At 40.5% G+C, this 19,905-nt stretch overlaps 1 long non-coding RNA gene across 1 annotated transcript in view; it reads right to left on the bottom strand.

Moving 5' to 3' along the window:
• LOC134759662 (uncharacterized) overlaps positions 1 to 18,876 on the bottom strand; it is a 38,779-nt gene extending 19,903 nt beyond the window's left edge. Inside the window, exons 1-2 of the long non-coding RNA XR_010136211.1 lie at positions 18,648 to 18,876; positions 16,762 to 16,894 (exon numbers count right to left, since the gene is read on the bottom strand). This is a non-coding gene — a long non-coding RNA (uncharacterized LOC134759662). The remainder of the gene's footprint in view (positions 1 to 16,761; positions 16,895 to 18,647) is intronic.
• Between the last annotated feature and the right edge of the window lie 1,029 nt (positions 18,877 to 19,905).

Genomic DNA, 19,905 nt, shown 5'->3' with positions numbered 1-19,905 from the left:
ATTTGCTTCAATTATGCTCATATTTGCTCTTCAAAGCACTGTTATATAGCTGCTTTAAAATCTTTGTCAGATAACTCTAACATCTTTACCATTCTTGGTTTTGGCGCCTATTGGTGGTCTTTTTTTCATTCGAGATCCTGGTTCTTAGTTCATGTCAGGTTATGAGATTCTGGATCTTATTTAAATTTTGTTTTACTTGATGTTCTTGAGCATTACTCTGGCAAGAAAAAGTGGGGAGAAAGGAATATGCAGCCTTGTTACTTACAGATGGAAGCAGAAATCCAGGTTCTCCATGTGACCTCTACTGATCCCCAAGGGTGACGTCCTTGTCACTGCTGGTTATGGTTGAAATTTCTGGCTCCCCATGTGGTCTCTCCACTGATACTGCTGTGGGGAGTGACGCTGGGTAGTAATACAAGTCCTGACTCTCCATCAGGCCTCCTCTAATATCACCCCAGTAAGACAAGTGAAAAGTGCCTCATTACTATCAGGTAAGTGTAGAAGTTCAGGCTCCCTAAGTAGTCACCACTGACTCTGCAGGAAGAGGTGCGCTGTTACTTGCTGGCAGGGTTAAAAGGCCCAGCTCCTTAATGGCCTTCTCTGATATCACCCTGGCAGAAGATTTAGGGCATTCATTACAGCCTGTTCAGGGTAGAAGTCTAGGCTCCCCATTCAACATTTACTGGTGTGGATAGGCCTGGGGATGTTCTTTTGTGGTGTTTGGCTGGAATAGAGTGGTTATTGTCTAAAATTTAGTCTTGATAGTGTTCACTTTTTCTGGTCATTTTGGCTAGAAAGAGCAGGCATTTTTGGGGGATTTTGTTTGTATCTATTGACTTTTCCATGTTCCCAGTTTCTTCAGCTCCAACTCTGGGGTATATGAGGCACAAAGAAAATCCGGAGGACTCATCATCATGTCTTTCCTCCGGTCCCAAGTTCACTTGCCATTCTGCATTCTTTCTGCACTTTTCAGACTCTTCTGAGGTTGGTTTTACATCAAGGGCTTTTAGTTGTACTTGGCAGAAAAATTAGAGAAAATGCATTTGTTCCATCTTTCTAAGCAGAAGCCCCATATCATTTAAAAATCTTTTCTCAGGTATACTTAATTTTGAGACTTTGGTTGTTTTTGTCAAGTGAGATTTAGTGTCAAAAGACTGCAAGGTGTCTTTTCTTCCTTTCTTTCTTTCTGTTTTGTTGTTGTTGTTGTTGTTTGTTTGTTTTTAATTTTCTTTTTAGAGACTGAGTCTTGCTTTGTCATTTAGGTTGGATCACAGTTCACCATATTCTTGAACTCCTGGACTCAAGTGATCCTCCCACCTCAGCCTCCTGGGTAGCCAGTACTATAAGAGCACACTCCACCACCCCTGCTAATTCTCTGCTTTTATTTATTTTTATAGAGATAGAGTCTTGCTATGTTGCCCAGGCTGCTCTCAAACTTCTGCCCTCAAGTGATCCTCCTGCCTCGGCCTCTCAAAGGTTAGGGATTACAAGTGTGAGCCATTGTACCTGGCCCTCTTTTCTTATCTTGGTTACAACAGTCAGCAGATCTGATAGGTACTTTCATTAGCAGACATTTTCAGGTGCCCACTCTCATCCCTCTGGCGAGCATTATGGCCATGGTGTGTCACTGATGACTTCTATTATAATTGCCAACATCAGCATTCCACCAGGGTGCTTTCCCCATGTTAAGGTCAGCTTCTCTACTTAGGAGTCAGTGAATTAAAATCCATGGAAACAGCCCTCAAACAATAACTGACTGGAAGGGCTGTATAAATACCCCAGCTCCCTCACCCTATTGGAGTAACTCTGAAGCATTTCATTTTCCAGAGTTTTCATGCTGGGTTAAGTTTTATTTGTTCACAGTGATAGCTTGCCTGTTATTGCACAATGTATTGGCTGCCTTCCCTTCTCTGTCTCATTTCCCATGTTTCTCACACCTCTCAAATAAACTGCTTGCTCTGGGATACTTGCCTCAGGCTCTGCTTTTCATCTTTCTCCACACTAGTCCATTCCAATAGGGCTCATGCTGCACTCTGAGCAGTTCACACACTGGGATGGGCCTCTGCTGTACAGAAACCATATAAAGTCTTTCTGTTTCAAGCACAGCGATGTCACAGTTCCAAGTTAAGGCTAAATGCATTTGAATCCTGGCTTCTTTGCTAGGTTGTTGTGTAACTGTGGAAATGACTCATAGCTTTTCTGAACCTCTATTTCTTCATTTTCAAAATGGACATAATAATACCTGCTTCTTAAGTTGAGAGGTTTAAATGAGATAATAAATTTAAAACGTGTCACATAGTGCCTGGCACATAATTGCTCCATTGCTTTAAATATCAGCCAGTGTTATTAATAGTATTCATGCCTATTTCTACTTTTCCTTTTAACTTTCTGCACATCTTTTCCAGTCTTCTTAACAGCTTTGTGTTATCTCGATCCTGTCTTTGGTGCTCTTCTCATCTCACCTTAAATGTTCTCATGGGTTGACCTCAACTGATCCCACAGCTCCCATTTCTAATGCATTAAGCACGAAAAGTTCTCTTTCTCCAGACTCTCCCTCTCTCCTGGTCTCTAAACCCAACATTTTCAACTCTTACTGTAACTCCAAATGCAGTGTGCACAAAATAAGACTTTGCTACACCAACAAATCAAAATGTATCTACTCCCAGTTATTTATCTGTTCCTATTTTGGTTGAGGACATACTTCATCATCCAGATGCCAAGCTAGAAATCCTAATTTTAATTTTTTCTTTCTTTATATTTTTCATATTCAAACAGTTACCAGATTCTCTGACTTCTACTTTCTAAGCTGGTGTTTCCAAACTGAAGATTGCAACCTGTTAGTGATGGCAGCTCATGGGGACCAGTTAACTCTGATGCTGGCAGGCTCTTTCTGGTGGCCAGCTTTCACAGCTACTTTTCTCCAGCTGCCAGCTGGGGAATGTGCTAATTGAAAACAGAAATTCTCCCTTTTAGCCCTTAAATATAAATTTTAAGAGAGTAATCCTGCACAACAGGAATCCCTAACCCCTGGGCCATGGACCAGTACTGGTCTGTGGTCTGTTAGGAACCGGGACGTGGAGCAGGAGGTAAGCAGTGGGCAGCTGACTAAGCGAAGCTTTATCTGTATTTACAGCTGCTCCCCATCACTCACACCACTGCCTGAGCTCTGCCTCCTGTCAGATCAGCATTCTTATAAGAGCGCAAACCCTACTGTGAACTGCGCATGTGAAGGACCTAGGTTGCATGCTCTTTATGAGAATCTAATGCCTGATGATCTGTCACTGTCTTCCATTACTCCCAGATAGGACTGCCTAGTTGCAGGAAAACAAGCTCAGGGCTCCCACTGATTCTACATTATGGTGAGTTGTATAATTATTTCCTTATATATTACAATGTAATAATAATGGAAATAAAATGCACGATAAATGTAATGTGTTTGAATCATCCTGAAACCATCCTCCCTACCCAGTCTGTGGAAAAATTGTCTTCCATGAAACTGTTCCTTGGTGCCAAAAAGGTTGGAGACTGCAGCTGAACAAGAAGGGAGACCCCAGGATAATCCAATCATATAGATTTTTAGAAACTAGGAGGATAAGAATAAACATTTCTTATTTAAAGATAATGTAGTATAAAATAAATAAATACATGTATTTATTATTTATATACTATTTATCTATATTATATATTTACATATATTTGTATATTACATACCTTTTATATGTGTATTTATTAATAAGAAATATAGCTATCTATGATTTATATATGTCATATATATTTGATCTTTGCCCGTGGTTCCTGGCACAGAGCTTCTGAAACCCTTGGAATCCCCTGAGTGATGAGTGTCTTTTGTATGCTAATGAGATGACTCATGGCTGGGGACCTCTGTAATTTCAGAATGGGGGCTGGTCACCAGAAAGACCAAGCCATGATGAGAGGATTGGAGCTTTCAACTTCAGTCTCCTACCTTTGAAGAGGGGAGTGGGGCTGGAGATTGAGTTTAATCACTAGTGGCCAATGATAGTTTCAATCATGCCCACAAAATGAAACCTCCATAAAAACCCCAATAATGATGGGGTTGGGGATCTTTTAGGTTGATGAACACATAGAGGTGCTGAGAGGGTGGTGCACCCAGCAAGGGTGTGGAAACTTTGTTTCTCCGCTCCCCCAATGACCCATGCATCTCTTCCATTAGTTTGTTCCTGACTTGTAGCATTTAGAATGATGCGCTAATAATAATAAAGTGCTTTCCTGAGTTCTGTTAGTTGTTCTAGTGGATTACCAAACCTGAGAAATCTATAGGCAGTCAGTCAGAAGGATGGGTAGCTCCTGGGCCATCTGGCTATCATCTGAAGTTAGGGTAATCTTGCAGGACTGAGCCCTTTACCTGTGAGGTTTGCGTTAACTCTAGTGGTTACTGTCAGAATTGAATTGAATTAAATTGTTGAATATCAAGTTTGTGTCAGAGAATTGGAGAAGTGGTGTAGAAAACGACAAGTATTTGGTGTCTGAAAAAAACGGCACATTTGGTGTCAGAAGTGGTTTGAGAAAAAAGATATTGCAGATGAGTAATTAGATTTTTTTAAAAGTTCCGCAACCTTAAAGAAAAAGATCATAGAATATGCAAGAGATAGCTAAAGAGAAGATTTTTGAGGGAGAAAAGTTATTCCAAGAAACAGGTATAATTTGGATAGCAAAAGCAAATATAAAATGATAGTCCTATGAAGTAGGAAACGAAAGATGAGGTAATTTTAAAAATTGAAATAAAAATCAATACTGTTGAGATAAAGAAAATATTTAAGAAAAAATAAGAAAAATTTTCTACCATAGCAGAATGTAGAAGAGTTAAAAAGAACATTGACATTGCAGAAAATTGATCAGTCTTCTGGAAGATGAATTTGAGAAGGTTTCTGAAAATTCAAAGGTAAAGAACAACTAGGTGAAAACAATAAGTATAATGCACATGGATGGCCTGGTGCAGTGTCTTACGCCTGTAATCCCAGCACTTCGGGAGGCTGAGGTGGGTGGATCACCTGAGGTCAGGACTTTGAGACCAGGCTGGCCAACATGGCGAAACCCCGTCTCTACTAAAAATACAAAAATTAGCCAGGCATGGTGGCATGCGCCTGTAATCCCAGCTACTCGGGAGGCTGAGGCATGAGAATTGCTTGAACCTGAGAGATGGAAGTTGCAGTGAGCTGAGATCGTGCCACTGCACTCCAGCCTGGGTGACAGAGCAAGACTCTGTCTCAAAACAAAATAAATCATAAAATAAAATAATGCACATGGAGGCAAGGCAATAAAGAACCAACTTATGTATAAAAAGGCAGAACAAGAAATGTGGCACAATAAATAGGAGAATTGGAAGAGAAACATTATTCAAAGTTATAATTGGAAAATGAAGGTAAAACATTTTTTTCCACAGTATACATTTTCCCCAGGATGAGACAATACACAGATCCCTAAAAAGAATCTAATGATAAGAACGGAACTGTAATGACAGAAAAGGCATTGGAGTTTCCTAAAGGCTATGATTTCTCTTCTTTGTTCTTTAGTCACCCTGATTAAAAAGACTCTCTGGGTATTGAGTAAACACCAATACTTGGAAATATCTTGCTCAGACAGTCGAATTTTAAGTGTATACAAATCTCTCAGGCAGGCAAAAACATAAAATATGATTAAAATACAGGTTTGAAAAAATATTTACAAACTCAAGCTAGCCATTGTGTTTTACACAAATTACATGCCAGAAAACAATAAGGCATTATCTATAGAGTTTGGGGAAAAAGTGATATGTCCGTTAAATTCTATACCAAGCAGATGATGTTTATGTCTGAAAACCACAGAAAGATATCAGAGGTAGAAGGAGCCTAGAAGGAAGTTAAGCAATAATGTTTCATTTCTGAAAAAAATATTTACAGATATAATAAAGTCAATTGAGGTACTAAGTGAATGGTGCATTTTGAAACTCATGAGCTTGGAAGTATAAATGTAAAATAATCAGTAGTGAGCATAGTACCATTTGTGTTAGTTCATTTGTATTAGTATAAAGGAATACCTGAGACTGAGGAATTTATAAAGAAAAGAGGTTTATTTGACTCATGGTTTTGCAGGTTGTACAAGCATGGTGCCAGAACCTGCTGGCTTCTGGTGAGACCTCAGGAAGCTTATAATCATGGCAGAAGGTGAAGTGGGGCTGGCACATCACATGGTGGGAGAGGGAGCAAGAGAGGGAAGGGGGAGGTGCCATGCTCTTTTAAACCACCAGCTCTCCCGTGATCTCATAACTGTGAGGAAGTCATCAAGTCACTCATGAGGAAGCTGCCCTCATGGCCCAAATACCTCCCATTAGGCCCCACTGTCAACATTGGGGATTACATTTCAACATGAGATTTGAAGGGGACAAATATACATACCACATTAACATTTAAACAAATCTGTTAGCAACAATTGCTGATTTGTTTGGGGGAATGCAAATATTATAAAGCCTAAAAGAAGAAAGATACAATAATGGAATCATAGTAAGTCAGGATAAAATTCCCAGAAGAAAAATTATATAGAGAGGTCTGGGAAACATGGGAAATCCAGTCATGATGTCAATAGTACTCATTTGGAAAAAGCTGGTTCTAGGCCCAGCGGGATCCTTTAAAACTTCAAGAAACAATTATTTTCCAAATTATATAAACTGTTGTATAGGATAAAAATAAAGCACATTTTGCAATATTTTTATCAAGGTAGAGAAATTCTGATAACAAATCTTGCCAAGAATTGAACAGAAAAGAGGAAACCATTGATTGATATCACTTTTGAACATAAACACAAAATTCCTAAGTAAAGCATTACTACAATGAATTCAGCAGTATTTAATCATTTTAATCCACCCTGCACAATTAAAGTTTATCTCAGAAATGTAAAGATGTCTTCAAATCTATTAGTATCATTTATTTTATCTATAGAAAAAAAGAAACAGTATCTCATTGAAGTTAATGAATCATTATGTAAAATTTAACCTCCATTCTTGATTATAACTTATAGCAAAATGGATATAGAATATCTCAAATCAAATAATAGCATCCTATTTTATAGTGAAGTAGTGAAAGTATTTCTTTAAATGCAGGAGAAAGCAAGCACACACACCTTGTTATTTAATTTTTTAATTTATTTAATTCATTGTAAATTTATTTTTTCAGAAAAAGCCAGCCAATGCAATTAGATAAGAATGCAAAATATGGTATGTAAATATTAAGAAAAGAGAGATAAAATTATTATTTGTAGATGATGTGACTATGGACCTGTGAAATAAAAAGGAGGCAACTGAATAACTATGTGGAATAATAGTAAGAAACTTCAGCTGGTAAGAAAATAAATACAAAAAGTGATAACTTTCTCCCATAATTACAGTAATTCTTTAAAAAAATTAATTTCTTTAGAGATGAGGTCTTGCTTTGTTACCCAGGCTGGAAGGCAGTGGTGTGATCATAGCTCACTGCAGGTTCGAAATTTTGGGCTCAAGCAATCCTCCCTCCTCTGCCTCCCAAGTAGCTGGGACTATAGGTGCACACCACTATGCCCTGTTAATATCATTACAATAATTCTTAAAAAATGGTATAAAACCCTATAGTCAGGAGTATGTTTGGAAAGTAAAGTACCGGACTGATAATAAGATATGAAAACTCTAATGAATAATATGATAAAAAGGCCAGCATGAATAAAAAGATTGCAGTGTCCTGGATGGGAAGACTCAGTAATGGCAAAAACATTAGCTTTTTTCAAGTAAAAACACAAATTTCATAAAATTTTAGTAAAACTGTCAATCAGAATTTGGAATCTAACATTATTCTAAATCATCCAATTGTAAGACTAAATACTCCAGAATGCAAAGGAAATCTTGAAAATATAAATGAGGAAAAATTTGTTTTAACAGATATCAAAATATACCACAGGGATGAAAACTGCATAACAATGGTACAAAAATATTCAGATTATTGGAACCAAATACAAGAAGAAAATATAGGTGTGTGATGGATAACACTGAGTGTCAACTCAATTGGATTGAAAGATACCAAGTATTGATCCTGGATGTGTCTGTGAGGGTGTTGCCAAAGGAGATTAACATTTGAGTCAGTGGGCTGGGAAAGGCAGACTGACCCTTAATCTGGGTGGGCACCGTCTAATCAGCTGCCAATGCAGCTAGAATAAAAGCAGGCAGAAAAATGTGAAAAGAGAGACTGGCCTAGCCTCCCAGCCTACATCTTTCTCCCATGCAGGATGCTTCCTGCTCTCGAACATTGGACTCCAAGTTCTTCAGTTTTGGAATTGGACTAGCTCTCCTTGCTCCTCAGCCTGCAGATGGCCTATTATGGAACCTTGTGATCATGAGAGTTAATACTTAATAAACCATCCTTTATGTATGTATGTGTGTGTACATATATATATATATATATATTCCATTAGTTCTGTCTCTCTAGAGAACCCTGACTAATACAGATTTTGGTACCAGGAGTGGTTCTAGAGGAACAGAATATTAAGGATGGAGTTCTTTTGTTGATTTTGGGGTTTCTGGAGTTGACTACTTAATATAATTAGACCCCTAAATGCTAAGGACTCTTACTTCTAATAGTATGGAGAACACTGAGAATCCTTGGCATGAACTGTTCAGAGAGTTATGCAAAATAAATGCATTTGACACTCCTGATTCATCACTCATGAGAGGCAAGGAGTTTAGTGACTCTATACATAATACCTTTGACCATATGTGGACAACCAAGGAACATAATGAAGCTGGTTGGTTGTTCCTAAGTTCAGTGGACAAAGTGATGACAGAAAATGATGAACTCAGGAATTCTATCTTCCGGCTTCAGAAGCAGATACTAAGCCTCAAATCTGCTAAGATTGCCCTGAGTGAGAGTTTTATCTCCTATAGAGAAAGAGCTGAAATTGTGGAAAAACAGACAGAAGCTCTTATCATGTGAGTGGCTAACCTGCAAAAAAAGGTTCATGCACAGCCTTGCCAGGTGTCTACTGTTAAAGTGAGGGAATTGATTGGAAAAGAATGGGACCCTGCAACTTGCAATGCAGATGTGTGGGAGGACCCTGATGAAGCTGGGGACACTGAGTTTGTAAACTCTGATGAATTCTTTTTGCCAGAAGGAGCAGCTTCCCCATCTCCAGTACTGGCAACATCCCCTCCCTGAACCATGCTGCTATCAGCCTTTACAACTTTGTCTGAGGAGACAAACCCTGTGCTGCCTAAGGCAACAATGATGGCCTCCCCTGAGGCAGTTGCCAGGCAAGATAATGTTGATTCTCCTCAGGATCCACCCACAATACCCGTGTTTGCTTCTAGACCTATAACTAGGCTAAAGTCCTGGCGGGCCCCTAGAGGTGAGGTTGAGAGTATGATCCATGAGGAGGTGTGCTACACTTGAAAAGAACTGCTTGAGTTTTCTAATTTATATTAACAGAAATCTGGAGAACAGTCATGGGAATAGATATTAAGGATCTGGGATAATGGTGGAAGGAACATATAGTTGGATCAGGCTGAATTTATTGATTTGGGCCCACTAAGTAGGGACTCTGCATTTAATGTTGCAGTGTGGGGAGTTAAAATAGTTCTAATAGTTTATTTGCTTGGTTAGCTGAAATATGGATTAAATTATGGCCCACTGTGAGGGAGCTGGAAATGCCTGATCTCCCTTGGTTTAATGTAGAGGAAGGGATCCAAAGCCTTAGGGAGATTGGGATGGTGGAGTGGGTTAGTCACTTTAGACCTATTCATCCCAATGCCTTGCAGAATAGATTTGCAAGGGCAGAACCTGCATCTTTGAAGAGCCCTGTAATTGCTCTTCTCTGTATGTTAGATCTTACAGTAGGAACAACAGTCACTCAACTATACAATTTAAATACAATGGGAATAATTGGCTTTTGAGGTGGAAGGGGCCAAGTGGTGGCACTCAACCATTAAAGGCAAGGTGGGCATAGCTACCCATAATGGATAGCAGAGGCAAAGCTGCAATCAGAATAATCATAATAGTCTGACTCATGTAGAACTCTGGCATTGGCTAATTAATCATGGTGTTCTTAGAATTAAAATCAATAAGAAGTCTACTGCAATCCTACTTAATTAATACAAGCAGAAAACTTCTAGGTTGAATGGACAAAAGACTAATTCAAATTATAACGACAGAGAATCACAGCACCTCAATCAATTTCCAGACTTGAGCTAGAATCCCTTGAATGAAGGGGAGGCCAGGTCCCTTTGAGGAAGAAGCCCAGTACATTACCCACAATTCATTCATTTAATCTTTCTCCCATCCTTCCCCAAGGAGACCTCTGGCCTTTTACCAGGGTATCTGTGCACTGGGGAAAGGGAAATGATCAGACATTTTGGGGACTACTGGACACTAACTCTGAGTTGTCATTGATTCTGGGGAACCCAAAACATCACTGTGGTCTTCCGGTTAAAGTAGGAGCTTATGGAGGTGAGGTAATTAATGGAGCTTTAGCTCAGGTCTGACTTACAGTGGGTCCAGTGTGTCCCTGGACTCATCCTGTGGTCATTTCCTCAATGCCAGAATGCATAATTGGCATAGACATACTTAGCAGCTGGCAGAACCCCCACATTGGCTCCCTGACTGGTAGGTAGAGGGCTACTATGGTGAGAAAGGCCAAAAGGAAGCCATTAGAGCTGCCTCTACCTAGAAAAATAGTAAATCAAACACAGTATTGCATCCCTGCAGGGATTACAGCGATTAGCGTCACCATCAAGGACTTGAAAGATGCAGGGGTGGTGATTCCCACCACATCCCCTTTCAACTCTCCCAATTCGCCTGTGTAGAAGATAGATGGATCTTGGAGAATGACAATGGATTGTTGTAAGGTTAACCAAGTTGTGACTCCAATTGCAGCTGCTGTACCAGATGTGGTTTCATTGCTTCAGCAAATTAACACATCTCCTGGTATCTGGTATACAGCCATTGACTTGGCAAATGCCTTTTTCTCCATTCCTGTCCATAAGACCCACCAGAAGGGATTTGCCATCAGCTGGTAAGGCCAGCAATATACCTTTACTGTCCTATCTCAGGGGTATATCAACTCTCTGGCTTTGTGTCATAATCTTATTCAGAGAGGACTTGATTGCTTTTCGCTTCCACAAAATATCACACTGGTCTATTACATTGATGACATTATGCTGATTGGATCCAGTGAGCAAGAAGTAGCAGACACACTGGACTTATTGGTGAGACAGTTGCATGCCAGAGGATAGGAAATAAATCCGACTAAAATTCAGGGACCTTCTACCTCAGGAAAATTTCTAGGCATCCAGTGGTGTGGGGCCTGTTGAGATATTACTTCTAAGGTGAAGAATCAGTTGCTGCATTTGGCCCCTCCTACAACCAAGAAAGAGGCACAACGCCTGGTGGGCCTATTTGGATTTTGGAGGCAGCACATTCCTCATCTGGGTGTGTTGCTCCAGCCCATTTATCAAGTGACCTGAAAGACTGCCAGTTTTGAGTGGGGTCCAGAGCAGGAGAAGGCTCTGCAACAGGTCCAGGCTGCTGTGCAAGCTGCTCTGCCATGTGGGCCATATGACTCAGCAGATCCAATGGTGCTTGAGGTGTCAGTGGCAGATAGGGATGTTGTTTGGAGCCTTTGACAGGCTCCCATAGGTGAGTCACAGCGTGGGCCTCTAGGATTTTGGAGCAAGGCCCTGCCATCTTCTGCAGATACCTACTCTCCTTTTGAGAGACAGCTCTTGGCCTGTTACTGGGCTTTAGTGAAAACTGAACATTTGACTATGGGTCATCAAGTCACCATGCGACCTGAACAGTTGATCATGAACTGGGTGCTTTCTGACCCATCTAGCCATAAAGTGTGTCATGCACAGCAGCATTCCGTCACCAAATGGAGGTGGTATGCATGTGATCAGGCTCCAGCAGGTCCTGAAGGCACAAGTAAGCTACATGAGGAAATGGCTCAGATGCCCGTGGTCTCCACTCCTGCCACCTGCCTTCTCTCCCCCAGCCTGCACCGATGGCCTCAACGGTAGTTCTGTATGATCAGTTGACAGAGGAAGAGAAGGCTAGGGCCTGGTGCAGAGATGATTCTGTATGATATGCAGGCACCACCCGAAAGTGGACAGCTGCAACACTACAGCCCCTTTCTAGGACATCCCTGAAGGGCAGTGGCGAAGGGACATCTTTCCAGTGGGCAGAACTTCTCACAGTGCACCTGGTTGTGCACTTTGCATGAAAGGAGAAATGGGGCCAGATGAGTGATTATATATTGATTCATGGGCTGTAGCCAATGGTTTGGCTGGGTGGTCAGGGACTTGAAAGAAGCATGATTGGAAAATTGGTGACAAAGAAATCTGGGAAAGAGGTATGTGGATGGACCTCTCTGAGAGGTCAAAAACTGTGAAGATATTTGTATCCCATGTGAGTGCTCACCAATGGGTGACTTCAGCAGGGGAGGATTTTAATAATCAAGTGGATAGGATGACCCATTCTGTGGACACCACTCAGCCTCTTTCCCCAGCCACCCCGTCATCCCCCAGTGGGCCCATGAACAAAGTGACCATAGTAGCAGGGATGGAGGTTACGTATGGGCTCAGCAACATGGACTTGCACTCATTAAGGCTGACCTGGTTACAACCACTGCTGAGTGTTCAGTTTGCCAGACCAACACTGATCCCTTGTTATGGCACCATTTCTCGGGGTGATCAGCCAGCTACCTGGTGGCAGGTTGATTATATTGGACCTCCTCCATCATGGAAAGGGCAGACACTTGTCCTCACTGGAATAGATACTTACTCCAGATATGGGTTTGTGTATCCTGCATGCAATGCTTCTGCCAAGACTACCATCTGTGGACTCATGGAATGCCTTATCCATGGTCATGGTATTCCACACAGCATTGCCTCTGACCAAGTCATTCACTTTATGGCTAAAGAAGTGCAGCAGTGGGCTCATGCTCAGGGAATTCACTGGTCTTACCATGTTCCCCATCATCCTGAAGCAGCTGGATTGATAGAACCGTGGAATATCCTTTTGAAGTCACAATTACAATGCCAGCTAGGTAACAATACTTTGCAGGGCTGGGGCAAAGTTCTCCAGAAAGCCATGTATGATCTGAATCAGTGTCCAATATATGGTACTGTTTATCCCATAGCCAGGATTCACAGGTCCAGGAATCAAGGGGTGGACGGGGAAGTGGCACAACTCACCATCACCCTTAGTGATCCACTAGCAAAATTTTGTTTTCTGTTTCCGCAACATTACATTCTGCTGGCCTAGATGTCTTAGTTCCAGAGGGAGGAACATTGCTACCAGGAGACACAATGATTCCATTAAACTGGAAGATAAGATTGCCACCTGGATGTTTTGGGTTCCTCCTACCTTTAAATCAACAGGCTAAGAAGGGAGTTACAGTAATGGTTGGGGTGATCAGCCCGACTATCAAGATGAAATCAGTCTACTACTGCACAACAGACATAAAGAAGAGTAGGCATGGAATACAGGAAATCCATTAGGGTGTCTCTTAGTATTACCATGCCCTGTGATTAAGGTCAATGGGGAACTACAACAGCTCAATCCAGCAGCACTACAAATGACCCACACCCCTCAGGAATGAAGGTTTGGGTCACTCCACCAGGAAAAAAATCATGACATGCTGAGGTGCTTGCTGAAGTCAAAGGGAATATAGAATGAGTAGAAGAAGGTAGTCATCAATAACAGCTATGACCACATGACCAGGTGCAGAAATGAGGACTGTAATTGTCAGGAGCATTTCTTCCTTCTTGTGTTAAAAACATGTTTGTGCATATATACACTTGGACTAAGAAAATATTTTATTTACTTTCTTCTTTATCATATGATACAAAATTTATTGAGTTCACATCAGCATTTAAGTATTGTTAACTTCATGTAATAATATTTGGGTTGGGGATTGGTACGTTTCTGGTTGTACAAAGCATAGCTGTATTATGTTAGGTGTAATTATGACCTTATTATTGTCTTTATTTGAAGATTATGTATGATCTCTGGAGATGTATATGGGTTCAAGTTGACAAGGGGTGGGCTTGTGATGATTAATACTGGATGTCAACTTGATTGGATTGAAGGATACAAAGTATTGATCCTGGATGTGTATGTGAGAGTGTTGCCAAAGGAGATTAACGTTTGAGTCAGTGGGCTGGGAAAGGCAGACCCACCCGTAATCTGGGTGGGCACCATCTAATCAACTGCCAGTGCAGCTAGAATAAAAGCAGGCAGAAAAACATGAAAAGAGAGACTAGCCTAGCCTCCCAGGCTACATCTTTCTCTGTGCTGGATGCTTCCTGCCCTTGAACATCAGACTCCAAGTTCTTCAGTTTTGAAACTCAGACTGGCTCTCCTTGCTCCTCAGCCTGCAGACAGCCTATTGTGGGACCTTATAATCGGGTGAGTTAATACTTAATAAACTCATATATATATATATATATATATACACACACACACACATATACATACATATATACATAAATATAATATATATTTATTATTATTATTTTTTGAGATGGAGTCTTGCTCTGTCGCCCAGGCTGGAGTGCAGTGGTGCAATCTTGGCTCACTGCAAGCTCCGCCTCCTGGATTCATGCCATTCTCCTGCCTCAGCCTCCCGAGTAGCTGGGACTACAGGTGCTCGCCACCGTGCCCGGCTAATTTTTTTTGTATTTTTAGTAGAGATGGGGTTTCACTGTGTTAGCCAGGATGGTCTCGATCTCCTGACCTCGTGATCCACCCGTCTCGGCCTCCCAAAGTGCTGGGATTATATATGTATTCCATTAGTTCTGTCCCTCTAGAGAACCCTGACTAATACAAGGTGAATATATAATGTTGAAGTGGATGGGAGAACCTACATTGAATTACACTAGAGACAGAAAGTGTAAAGGACAGTCTAATACATTCTACCATACTATAATACACAAAAATTAAGTAACTCCCACCCCTAGTTTCTATATTACAATAACAACTAACAAAGCAAAATTAATTTAAAAACAGAAGGCAAATAACAAACTTGGAGAACATTCTTGTAACTAAATGACAAAAGTTAACATTCATTCTTAAATATAAAACAGCTTTTCTACATCAATAAGAAAAAAAATGAATACCCTAACAGACAAATAAGGTCATGAAGAAGGTCACTAGAGAAAAACACATGCAAAAAACTTCAAACATCAGAAATCAGTTAATTACAACTTAAAGCATGATACAATTTATCACAAATTTAAAATAATGAGAATAATCAGCATTTTTCATATTTGTGAAAGTGGATGTTCTCTCCTAAATGGATATGAAGGGTATTATTTGGTACAACATTTTAGAGGGGCCATTAGATGTGTGTGTGTAGACATATAGTAAATACTCTAAAAATATTTTTTCCTTTTCATCCACTAATTTTATCTGTAAGGTTTTTTTTTCCCTAAGGACAACATTGAATAATGTAGTTTCTTTGTAAATTCTAAGGATCTTTATTTCTATGTCTGTTCTTTTCTTTAGCTTTTCATACATATATATTTTTTAGTCATAGCACCATTACAATTCTAAATGATATGTTTTCCTTCATTATTGTTTCAGGACTGCAAATTCTCATCCATACAGCTCAAAAGCCATGGTTTATAATTTCTTTTCTTTTCTTTTCTTTTTTTTTTTTTTTTGAGACAGAGTCTCACTCTGTCACCCAGGCTGGAATGCAGTGGCGCTATCTCAGCTCACTGCAAGCTCCCCATTCCGGGTTCACGCCATTCTCCTGCCTCAGCCTCCTGAGTAGCTGGGACTACAGGTGCCCGCCACCACGCCCGGCTAATTTTTTGTATTTTTAGTAGAGACAGGGTTTCACTATGTTAGCCAGGATGATCTCCATCTCCTGACCTCGTGATCTTCCCTCCTCAGCTTCCCAAAGTGCTGGGATTACAGGCGTGAGCCACCGCGCCAGGCCTATAATTTCTAAATATATTCAGTGACATTGATTGAATGACAAATAAAACAAATCTAAAGACAATATTAAAAATGTACCAGGAAGACTCTAAAGTTCTGTTCTAAAAAATAAAATCTACTAAAAAATACACCAGCACGTGACCTGGGTTTTAAGTTGAATTAAAAACAAAGCAAAACTTTAAACAATAAACGATTAGTTGCAACTTCATTTGACAGTAGGACTGGAGTAGGTTTTTGGATTAGAAACGTTAAGTGCTGAGATCATGTCTTATCGGTTACAGGTTGATGCCAAGAGGGCACATTCCAGGGAAGGGCCTTAGCAGAGGAGAGGTAGGCAAAAATCAAAAGTGGTGCCTCTGACTTGAAGCACCAGGAGTTGCAAGATTTTGTGTGACACCTGTAATCGGGTTTCTCAGGATAGAACTGCAGAGATCCATGTTGTGGCCTGTTGAAAGCAACAATGCTATGATATGCAAGAGTGTTATGTCTCTGCTAGTGTAATATTAATGTATTGCCAGTAAACAGCCATTATCAAGACTCATAAAAGGAATAATTAATGGTATTGTTAGCTTTTTAAAAAATTAGAAAATAAATGGCCACTTTGGTTTCGAAATGCTAATTAATTACCATGGGATCATTTCCAGTTAGTCAAGTTTATTCCCCGCAAAGCTAGTTTTGCAAATACAGTGCAGAACCTCAGTCAATATTGCTCACATGTAGATCTCTTCAACCTATATGAAAAGAAAAAGGAAGACCCTTAACTGAAGAGACTCCCTTCAGGACCTACTCAGGTGGGGCTCTTGCTGGTCATCACAGCGCAAGGTGCACGTAAATCCCCGGGGATCCTGATTTCTCAGCAGATTTTTGAGGAACACATTCCACACTGAGAAACAGTTGACAAGATGATTTATTAATTTAAGCTGGGGACAGGAGAGAAACAAAAAAAAAATAAAATAGCAGTTTGAAAAGAGAAATTAGCCTTTGGAATCTATTATGATATTTAGAAATCAGGACATCATTTTCCTTTCCTCGGTGGTCCCAATGCAATTTTCCTTCCCTGTCTGGTCAATTTGGGAAAGACTGACATGAGGAGGCTTTCTGTCATGGGATTTGAAGTTGCATGCCTTTAAAACCTTCCCAGCCCTGCACGACCTCTAGATCCTTGCCAGTTGGCTTAAATTCTTCTATGCTCACAATGTGCACATATATATTTTAAAAAGAAAATAATCCCTGGCATAAGGAGGTGGTCTCTCTTTTCCTCTCTTCCCAGCGGTTTCTCTCAAACCCCCACCCTCAGCCAGCCCTGTTCACCTCTCCCCACAGAGGCAAACAAAGGAAATATTACTGCTCCTCCTGGAACCAGAGATTGCCAGCAAGTGGGCGGGCCGGTGCTACCACAGCAGTAGACACATCTGTCACTCAAGAAATGTCACCCTGCCTTGACCAATCCATTGTATAGCTGGAATGGGGAAAGCACTTATTTGGAAAGGTGCAGAGATGAACAGCTGTTGAACTCAGTGACATCTGGGCCAGTCTAGGAAGGGGCTGCGGGCCTGTCCAGCACATCTACTTTCAAAAGAATGTTCATTTGTGGTAGGAAATCTTCTATTATAAATAGGCTCTTGCACACAAACACAAACACACACCTCCCCCTCCCCGCACCCCCCCGCCCCCGCCCACCAAACCACCCTACTCAATCCCCTCTCTCACCTGATTCTGGACTATTTCCCTCCAAATTCATATATGTTAAGAATCATAGCGTTTGTGTGAACCTATCCGCTGTGCCAATGCCTCACTATTCACCGTTGAAGGAAGTTGAAATAAACAGCCTTGTCCCCAGCCCCCTCTGGCTCAGTAAAACCAATTACCAACTGAGCACAAAAGTGCCCAGTGAAAAACAAATAAACAAACACAAAACCTCAAACCGTGGAGCAGTCACATTTTAGGAGAGGTGACAGAAGCTTTTATTTGCGAAGGCCCAGAGCTGAAGAGATTTTTGAAATTAGCAAAGGCTCACCACTGCCTAGGAACACAGAGGATACCAGGAGCCCCTGGGACACCCGGCCACTTCCCTCACTTCACGGTGAAAGGAAAAAGCCGCTTTAATTGCCGAAGTTTATTTTTTCACAGCAGTCTTTAGAGGAAGACCCTTGGCAATCTGCACTTTGAAGATTTATACATGGCACTTACCAACTCTACTTTTATATATTTGAAATAAAAATAGCTCAGCAGCAATTTGCTTCTTTTTTTTTTTTTACCCTTGTTTTAAAACTCATTCCTCTCCTACCTTTGAAGTGTAGAGAACTCTCTCAGTCACCAGCCTTTTTGGATGGTAGAATGTTAATCATAAGAATTTATTTTCTGTGCTAACAAATGTTTTCCTTGGAGATTTTTTTTTTTATCATTTTAGATGGAACTTTTAAAAAAGATATAAATTAAATCAGATTGTTGAGAAATTTTGCTGGGGAACAACGCCTTCATTTATAAGATTCTCCGGATCTCTGAAATGCTCAAAGAGGTTATACTTTCTCCAGAGAGAAGAAAATACTCACCACTAAGACATTAAGCCAAACAGCATTTTCTTCTAAAGAGATTTTATTCCAATGATATGAAAGACCAATAAGGATAATAGTAATAAAGTAAAAAATTGAAAAACCAAAATATCCTATATACCTTCAGGAAGGTCTTCTTTCTGCCCAAACTTCCTGCAAGTGCTTGCCAAGGATTGTGAAGCATTTCTCTAGAGCTCTGATCAGCAGATTTGATATATGGATTTAGATCAATTTTTTCTTGTGGCAAATCTATATGTTATTCTCCGTCTTCATTTGGTGCTATTTGCTGAGTGGCTGTTACTTGGGGGCAAAGGTCACCTCGCTCTCTGGCGGTTGAAGCAGCCGAATAATCTTTTACTCCTCATAAGAGGAGTGTGAGATATTAAATCACACTTGACGTACCTGAGGCACAGCAACTTCATCCATATTTTATCTGCTGTAAATTTAATACCACAGCACTTTTTAGGGTGATGTATTTATTAACTGGCTGGGGATGAGCAGTACAGAAATTCAGTTTGTTCAGGAAAATAAAATGAAGACAGTCTGACAAGTTTATGAAGTAAGCACAATAGCTATTTATTACTTTTTAAACACACAGTTTGCTGAAATGTCTTTAGCAGTGTTTGTTCAGTAAATGCATAATGCTTTCTAAATCATCTCAGCTTATTTTTTTCTTTGAATTTTAATAAAGCCTTTTTCTCTTAAAGCAATCTGCTTTCCTCCCACTGACGGTGGCTGTTTCCGACGGCTTACCTGGCACTCTTAGGTAAAGAAGCGGAGCTTTGTTCTGTGTGAACCACCCTGTGGCATTGTGGGAAATGGAATCACATTTAGGCTTGCTGCAGTCAGCCTCCTGCCCCCAAATCAGTTGATAAACTATTTCAGAGAGACAGGGCTGTCTTTGCCAGAGGACTGTTTCTCTCAATTACCCTGCTCAACTTTTCTTTCTTTCTCTCGCTTTTTCTCTCCTTATCTCTCTCTCTCTATTTTAACATCTCCTGTGTTTCGCAGCATTTGTACTCTGAAATGAACCTCACAGCATTTTTTGTGATTATAATAGTTGCCTTTTATACTTATTTGCTCATCACTGTCATTTGTGATCTTTGGCCTTTAGTCAATTTGATCACCAGCTTGTAGCTGGTGTCTCTAAAGAAATCAGGGAGGTTCTACACCTTAATCTGATATTAACTTTAAGTGTCCTAACTCCACAGAATGGGACTAGAGCAGTGATTCTCAAAGTGTGTTCCAGAACATAGCAGGCAGCACCTGGTAATTGTTGAATATGCAAAGTCTCTGGCCCCTCCCCAGATCCACTGAATCAGAACCCTGGGGATGGGCTCAACAGTCTGGGTTTTCACAAGCCCTCCAGGTGTTTCTGA

The sequence above is a fragment of the Pongo abelii genome, chromosome 12, assembly GCF_028885655.2.
Source record: "Pongo abelii isolate AG06213 chromosome 12, NHGRI_mPonAbe1-v2.0_pri, whole genome shotgun sequence".
NCBI lineage: Eukaryota > Metazoa > Chordata > Mammalia > Primates > Hominidae > Pongo > Pongo abelii.
This window is presented reverse-complemented; position numbering and strand designations above follow the sequence as displayed.